Genomic DNA, 8632 nt, shown 5'->3' with positions numbered 1-8632 from the left:
CAGGTACCTATTTTACTGCTAGGTAACAGGGGCTATCTTGAGGTTATCTTGAGATGATTTCGGGGCTTTTTAGTGTCCCCGCGGCCCGGTCCTCGGCCAGGCCTCCACCCCCAGGAAGCAGTCCGTGACAGCTGACTAACACCCAGGTACCTATTTTACTGCTTGGTAACAGGGGCATAGGGTGATAGAAACTCTGCCCATTGTTACTCGCCGGCGCCTGGGATCGAACTCAGGACCACAGGATCACAAGTCGAGCGTGCTGTCCGCTCGGCCGACCGGCTCCCCCTGGTAACGATAGCAGCAGCTAAACAGTATTAGGAGCAGCAGCAACACTTGTGCAAACTGCTGGGCTATATTAGAATTACAGGGGCCAGATTCACGAAGCAGTTACGCAAGTACTTACGAACGTGGCAACCCGTTCTCGCAAATTCGTAAAGTCAATATTGACTTATTTAATAAGTGCATAGGTGACATACTTAACATAATAGATACCCTTAAAAAGCTTCATAGAAAACACCGACCTTACCTAACCTTGTTAGTATCTTAAGATAAGCATCTTATAGCTTCGTAATTACAATTGTTACTTAACCTATTATAGGTATAGGTTAAGTAATAATTGTAATTACGAAGCAATAAGATGCTTATCTTAAGATACTAACAAGGTTAGGTAAGGTCGGTGTTTTCTATGAAGCTTTTTAAGGGTATCTATTATGTTTAGTATATCACCTATGCACGTAGTTAATAAGTCAATATTGACTATACGAATTTGCTAGAACGGGTTGAACGTGTACATCTTTCCTCAATCTTTGACGGCTTTGATTACATTTATTAAACAGTTTACAGGCATGAAAACTACCCAATCAACTGTTGTTATTGTTATAAACAGCCTCCTGGTGCTTCGGAGCTCATTAACTGTTTAATAATTGTAAACAAAGCCGCTCAAAGATTGAGAAAGGATGTACAGGTTCGTAAGTACTTGCGTAACTGCTTCGTGAATCTGGCCCCCTGGCGACTCCATCTGTACGCTTCATCGGTATGAGCATCGTCGGCTAGAAGCAGGAAATAGTGTCTTAGAGAGGGGGGTTGGGGGGGTTAGGGGTGGAAGAGAAGGGGTTAAGAACCCGTAGGTGAGCGAGGAAAGGTAGGGGGATGCCTTGCTCTCTTCTACGTCCTGAGTGGGGGGGGGGAGCGTGGGAACGGGGTTGTTAGGAGTGGTCGTTAAGGTTGAGATTAAACCACCTCGACGACCCTCCCCAATCGTGGCGGTGGAAGGGGGGTGGGTCGTCAGGAAGGGTGGTAGGAAATTTCTCACTAAGATGGCTTTGAATGGCGTTTGTGTCGCATCTTGGCTTTTCGAGGAGAGGGGAGAGTAGGACAGAGGAAGGGAGAGGGATAGAGAGGAAGGAAGAGGGGTAGAGAGGAAGGAAGAGGGGTAGAGAGGAAGGAAGAGGGGTAGAGAGGAAGGAAGAGGGTTAGAGAGGAAGGAAGAGGGGTAGAGAGGAAGGGAGAGGGATAGAGAGGAAGGAAGAGGGGTAGAGAGGAAGGGAGAGGGATAGAGAGGAAGGAAGAGAGGTAGAGAGGAAGGGAGAGGGATAGAGAGGAAGGGAGAGGGGTAGAGAGGAAGGGAGAGGGGTAGAGAGGAAGGGAGAGGGAGAGGGATAGAGAGGAAGGGAGAGAGGAAGGAAGAGGGATAGAGAAGAAGAGAGAGAGGGATAGAAAGAGAGAGAGATAGAGAGGAAGAGAGAGAGAGAGAGAGAGAGAGAGAGAGAGAGAGAGAGAGAGAGAGAGAGAGAGAGAGAGAGAGAGAGAGAGAGAGAGAGAGAGAGAGAGAGAGGAAGGGATGCGAGGCAGGTGCCTTAGGAGTTAGCAAGTACTTGCTTAATCCCAGTTATTAATTAAGGCAGTTGGTCACACTGTATCAGGTGAGGCTTCACAGTATTGCCACGATGGTGGGGTCGAGGCCAGGTTGCCAAGATGGCAACATGATTCGACGTGAATCACGTATCAAACGAGACTGAGTGAGAAAGTTCACACTTGAGGAAGAATAGGTCCAAGAGGACCTCGACAAGTTATGTGGTCTAAAAGATGGCTGCTTAACTTCAACCCCCAACATATGCAAGTAGATGAGACCAGTGAAGGTCATAGGAGAGTTGAGATCTCATATACAGTGAGAGACATACAACATTTAGTCAACAAACAGAAAAGATTCAGTAGTTGCAATATCTTTTACAGAGAAATACACAGAAGGGAAAATATCGGTTGAGTAGCCAATGCCAAGTTGGCGAACATCTACCCAGCCTTCAGAAGTTCTAGAGGAGGTATTCAGGACGCTGGACACCTACGTGAGACCAGTGCTCGTACATGCAGCCTTGATATGCGAGCTCTGTGAAAAAAGTTTTATTACTCAAAGATTCATCACACAGATGGTAGCCTCAGTTGCACAAAGCGTCATCACACGCACACGCACACGCACTCAATAACCAGTCCGTAAACACACTCACCCACCACTCCATAAACACACTCACCCACCACACCATAAACACACTCAACCACCACACCATAAACACACTCAACCACCACACCCTAAACACTCACCCACCACACCATAAACACACTCACCCACCACACCATAAACACACTCACCCACCACACCATAAACACACTCAACCACCACACCCTAAACACTCACCCACCACACCATAAACACACTCACCCACCACACCCTAAACACTCACCCACCACACCATAAACACACTCACCCACCACACCATAAACACTCACCCACCACACCATAAACACACTCACCCACCACACCATAAACACTCACCCACCACACCATAAACACTCACCCACCACACCATAAACACACTCACCCACCACACCATAAACACACTCAACCACCACACCCTAAACACTCACCCACCACACCATAAACACACTCACCCACCACACCATAAACACTCACCCACCACACCATAAACACACTCAACCACCACACCATAAACACACTCACCCACCACACCATAAACACACTCAACCACCACACCATAAACACTCACCCACCACACCATAAACACTCACCCACCACACCATAAACACTCACCCACCACACCATAAACACACTCAACCACCACACCATAAACACACTCACCCACCACACCATAAACACACTCAACCACCACACCATAAACACTCACCCACCACACCATAAACACTCACCCACCACACCATAAACACACTCACCCACCACACCATAAACACACTCATCCACCACACCATAAACACACTCATCCACCACACCATAAACACACTCACCCACCACACCATAAACACTCACCCACCACACCATAAACACTCACCCACCACACCATAAACACTCACCCACCACACCATAAACACTCATCCACCACACCATAAACACACTCATCCACCACACCATAAACACACTCAACCACCACTCCATAAACACACTCACCCACCACACCATAAACACACTCACCCACCACACCATAAACACACTCACCCACCACACCATAAACACACTCAACCACCACACCATAAACACTCACCCACCACACCATAAACACACTCACCCACCACACCATAAACACACTCACCCACCACACCATAAACACTCACCCACCACACCCACACCATAAACACACTCAACCACCACACCATAAACACTCACCCACCACACCATAAACACACTCACCCACCACACCATAAACACTCACCCACCACACCATAAACACTCACCCACCACACCATAAACACACTCACCCACCACACCATAAACACACTCACCCACCACACCATAAACACTCACCCACCACACCATAAACACTCACCCACCACATCATAAACACTCACCCACCACACCATAAACACACTCAACCACCACACCATAAACACTCACCCACCACACCATAAACACTCACCCACCACACCATAAACACACTCACCCACCACACCATAAACACACTCATCCACCACACCATAAACACACTCATCCACCACACCATAAACGCACTCACCCACCACACCATAAACACACTCACCCACCACACCATAAACACACTCACCCACCACACCATAAACACTCACCCACCACACCATAAACACTCACCCACCACACCATAAACACACTCACCCACCACACCATAAACACACACACTTCTCACCAAGAAACTCTACAAGGGCGCGAAAATTGGCAATTAAGTATATACTCAAGGCTGTTATGTCCCCCCCACCCCCCCACCCCCCCCCACCACCCCCACACCCCCCCCCCCCAAACAAGCTCTCCCGGAAAATTGCTTTTTGTAAGTTGTAAGTTGGTTAGGTTGCCCCCTGTGAAGCTTCCGCTCATAGGAGGTACATTGTTAGGCGTTATCTACCAATCCGTTAAAAATACGATGTATTAGTATGACTTAAAAGCACCGCAATAATGACGAAATGATGAATGCGTTTATAGTCGCTACTGTGTTATAGAGTCACCTGGGGGCTCGAACCCAGGACCCCACGTGTGTGAGAGCGATGCTCTATCGACTGGGCTATGAGTAGCCTTAATAAGGAAAGCTTTTCTTTCTGCTCTGTGTTTTAATTTTCAAGTCTACTTCGTAGGATGTGATTTGGACGTAGTGATATGGGTAGGTTTCTGGTCATTTCAGACGGTATATTATAGCGGTTTATGACCAATATGTTGGCATGACTTTAAACCCATATTGGACATAGTTATTTAAGATATCTAGTTACACTGATATAATATTATCTATAGTTACCCCAAGATGCTTTTAGATGTGCTTGTAGGGTCAACTTTCTGTTGCTGTTTATATATTGTCTGTTTATGAAACTGTTAAAGGGGTTAGTTTTAACTACCTCTTCATCTTAGTCATTCAGCCATCGCGCAAGTCATAAGTATTCAAGCACTTGATCTTGGGTCTATATTCACTAATTCATTCAGATGACTCACACACTAAGTGCTTCCTTACATAGGTGTGGTGTGAGTTCTTGCTTCCGCGCCTGCTCTCTCCTTCATTTAATTCTCCTTTTGAACATCTTTGTCTACTTTATTAGCTCCTCTGTGAACCTTGTATGTCGTGATCATGTGTGTGTGTGGATGATGATCCGTCTCTTGAGGTAGTGATCTTGATTCATTGCGGCTGTTATATGTACATTTGATTGCGGATATCTAATTTTATTTTGAAAATGCCAAAAATATCATGCTGAAGCGTGTCCGGTACATTGATGAACCTGGAGTTTACCTGGAGTGAGTTGCGAGAGTTTAACTAACCCGGCCTTGGGCCAGGCTTGTCGTGTGATAACTTGATATAGAAGGTTGTTGTTCCTACAACCCTGGCTGTAGGAAGTTGTATAATTGTTTCTTGTCAGTGAGAGAAGCGTGAAGAGCCGAGAGTTAACTTGAACCACTAGTTACGCCTCTACGCCTCCAGTGTCAGCGGTGAATCAAGTTAAACAATGGCAGTGGTCCTGAGTTTATGAACCCATCCCTGCCCTTGTGTGGCAGTGCACAATAGAAAGTTGTTTTCACATATCCACACATTAAAACATTGATTGTAACCGTGATATATATGTGCTTCAGCCTACAGTTTAGACCTATTGTCTTATGTATGACCCTCTGTCCTGCGTGACAGTGAATACTAGCATTAACCTCAATTTAATAAGACTATCAAAATCCTCAGATTAGGCAAAATTGTAATTAATTTTGTCAATAAAGATGTTAATAATAATAGTGGTGCTGAGTCCTCTTGGGGGTAAGTTACCACCCGCGCTGACTCAAGTTTCTGGGAGGAGTGGGTGGCTTCTTGAAGAGGAAGGTCGAGTGGTGTGTGTGTGTGGCCCTCTCTCATTTGTGCATCTGAGACGTCACAACGTCATAACGACGATGTCAGCGTTACTTTACATTGTTACAACGTTGAAATAATGTTGTGTTTGATCTCCTTGACTTCCTCTTGTTTGTGTTTCACACCTCTTGAATGGAATCGAGGTTCCTTTGATGTCCTTAGATATGTGATGTTTGCCAGCCACGACGTGCCCTGGTGACTTCCTCTGCTGCAGGACCAGTGGGACTTCCTCTGCTGCAGGACCAGTGGGACTTCCTCTGCTGCAGGACCAGTGTGACTTCCTCTGCTGCAGGACCAGTGTGACTTCCTCTGCTGCAGGACCAGTGTGACTTCCTCTGCTGCAGGACCAGTGTGACTTCCACTGCTGCAGGACCAGTGTGACTTCCTCTGCTGCAGGACCAGTGTGACTTCCACTGCTGCAGGACCAGTGTGACTTCCACTGCTGCAGGACCAGTGGGACTTCCTCTGCTGCAGGACCAGTGTGACTTCCTCTGCTGCAGGACCAGTGTGACTTCCACTGCTGCAGGACCAGTGTGACTTCCTCTGCTGGAGGACCAGTGGGACTTCCTCTGCTGCAGGACCAGTGTGACTTCCTCTGCTGCAGGACCAGTGTGACTTCCTCTGCTGCAGGACCAGTGTGACTTCCTCTGCTGCAGGACCAGTGTGACTTCCTCTGCTGCAGGACCAGTGTGACTTCCTCTGCTGCAGGACCAGTGTGACTTCCTCTGCTGCAGGACCAGTGTGACTTCCTCTGCTGCAGGACCAGTGGGACTTCCTCTGCTGCAGGACCAGTGTGACTTCCTCTGCTGCAGGACCAGTGTGACTTCCTCTGCTGCAGGACCAGTGGGACTTCCTCTGCTGCAGGACCAGTGTGACTTCCTCTGCTGCAGGACCAGTGGGACTTCCTCTGCTGCAGGACCAGTGTGACTTCCTCTGCTGCAGGACCAGTGGGACTTCCTCTGCTGCAGGACCAGTGGGACTTCCTCTGCTGCAGGACCAGTGGGACTTCCTCTGCTGCAGGACCAGTGGGACTTCCTCTGCTGCAGGACCAGTGGGACTTCTGACATCCGGAATGAATGCCTTTAACCATCACCTGACTTTCCTCTGCATTCCCTGTGCCCCATTAGATTGCTTAGTCAGGGTTTTCCCCTCCTGGAGATCGTGTCAAGGTGCCGTTAATGATGACATCCTCTTCTTCAGATCGTTTGAAGGCGAAGTGGTCGTTGCGGCTCCGTCACTTCATTTCGTGCTCTAATGAAGTGCTGGTCACGGCCTGATCCCGGCGCGTGATGCTGCAAGTGTGGTGGTGGTGGTGGTTGGTGGTAGTGGTGGTTGGTGGTGGTTGGTGGTAGTGGTGGTTGGTGGTAGTGGTGGTTGGAGGTGTTGGTAGTGGTGGTAACTACATTACTTCACTCGTTAGTGGCAATAACATTTCTTCGTTGGGTTTCGGAGCGTATTCCAGCGATTTGACTTCGATGTGATGGAAGACATTCCTCTTCCACTTAAGACTTCGATGTAGTGTTCACTAAGACTCCCCCCCCCACCCCCTTAAGTGTTGTTGTGGTGGCAGGAACTATCCTTTGGTGTGGTTGGGTTATTGTCAGCAGTGGCGTCAGGGGTGGTGGTGGTGGTGGTGGAAGCTGCCTTTCTGGGTGGTGGTGGTGGCTGAAGCTGCCATTCTGGGTGGTGGTGGTGGCTGAAGCTGCCATTCTGGGTGGTGGTGGTGGCTGAAGCTGCCTTTCTGGGTGGTGGTGGTGGCTGAAGCTGCCTTTGTGGGTGGTGGTGGTGGCTGAAGCTGCCATTCTGGGTGGTGGTGGTGGCTGAAGCTGCCATTCTGGGTGGTGGTGGTGGCTGAAGCTGCCATTCTGGGTGGTGGTGGTGGCTGAAGCTGCCATTCTGGGTGGTGGTGGTGGCTGAAGCTGCCTTTCCGGGTGGTGGTGGTGGTGGCTGAAGCTGCCTTTCTGGGTGGTGGTGGTGGCTGAAGCTGCCTTTCTGGGTGGTGGTGGTGGCTGAAGCTGCCTTTCTGGGTGGTGGTGGTGGCAGAAGCTGCCTTTCTGGGTGGTGGTGGTGGCAGAAGCTGCCTTTCTGGGTGGTGGTGGTGGCTGAAGCTGCCTTTCCGGGTGGTGGTGGTGGTGGTGGCTGAAGCTGCCTTTCTGGGTGGTGGTGGTGGTGGCAGAAGCTGCCTTTCTGGGTGGTGGTGGTGGCTGAAGCTGCCTTTCTGGGTGGTGGTGGTGGTGGTGGCAGAAGCTGCCTTTCTGGGTGGTGGTGGTGGTGGCAGAAGCTGCCTTTCTGGGTGGTGGTGGTGGTGGTGGTGGCTGAAGCTGCCTTTCTGGGTGGTGGTGGTGGCTGAAGCTGCCTTTCTGGGTGGTGGTGGTGGCTGAAGCTGCCTTTCCGGGTGGTGGTGGTGGCTGAAGCTGCCTTTCTGGGTGGTGGTGGTGGCTGAAGCTGCCTTTCTGGGTGGTGGTGGTGGTGGCAGAAGCTGCCTTTCTGGGTGGTGGTGGTGGTGGCAGAAGCTGCCTTTCTGGGTGGTGGTGGTGGTGGTGGCTGAAGCTGCCTTTCTGGGTGGTGGTGGTGGTGGCAGAAGCTGCCTTTCTGGGTGGTGGTGGTGGTGGCAGAAGCTGCCTTTCTGGGTGGTGGTGGTGGTGGTGGCTGAAGCTGCCTTTCTGGGTGGTGGTGGTGGTGGCAGAAGCTGCCTTTCTGGGTGGTGGTGGTGGTGGCAGAAGCTGCCTTTCTGGGTGGTGGTGGTAGCTGAAGCTGCCTTTCTGGGT

This window comes from Procambarus clarkii, chromosome 93, assembly GCF_040958095.1.
Source record: "Procambarus clarkii isolate CNS0578487 chromosome 93, FALCON_Pclarkii_2.0, whole genome shotgun sequence".
Taxonomy (NCBI): Eukaryota; Metazoa; Arthropoda; class Malacostraca; order Decapoda; family Cambaridae; genus Procambarus; species Procambarus clarkii.
Note: the sequence above shows the minus strand (reverse complement) of the source record.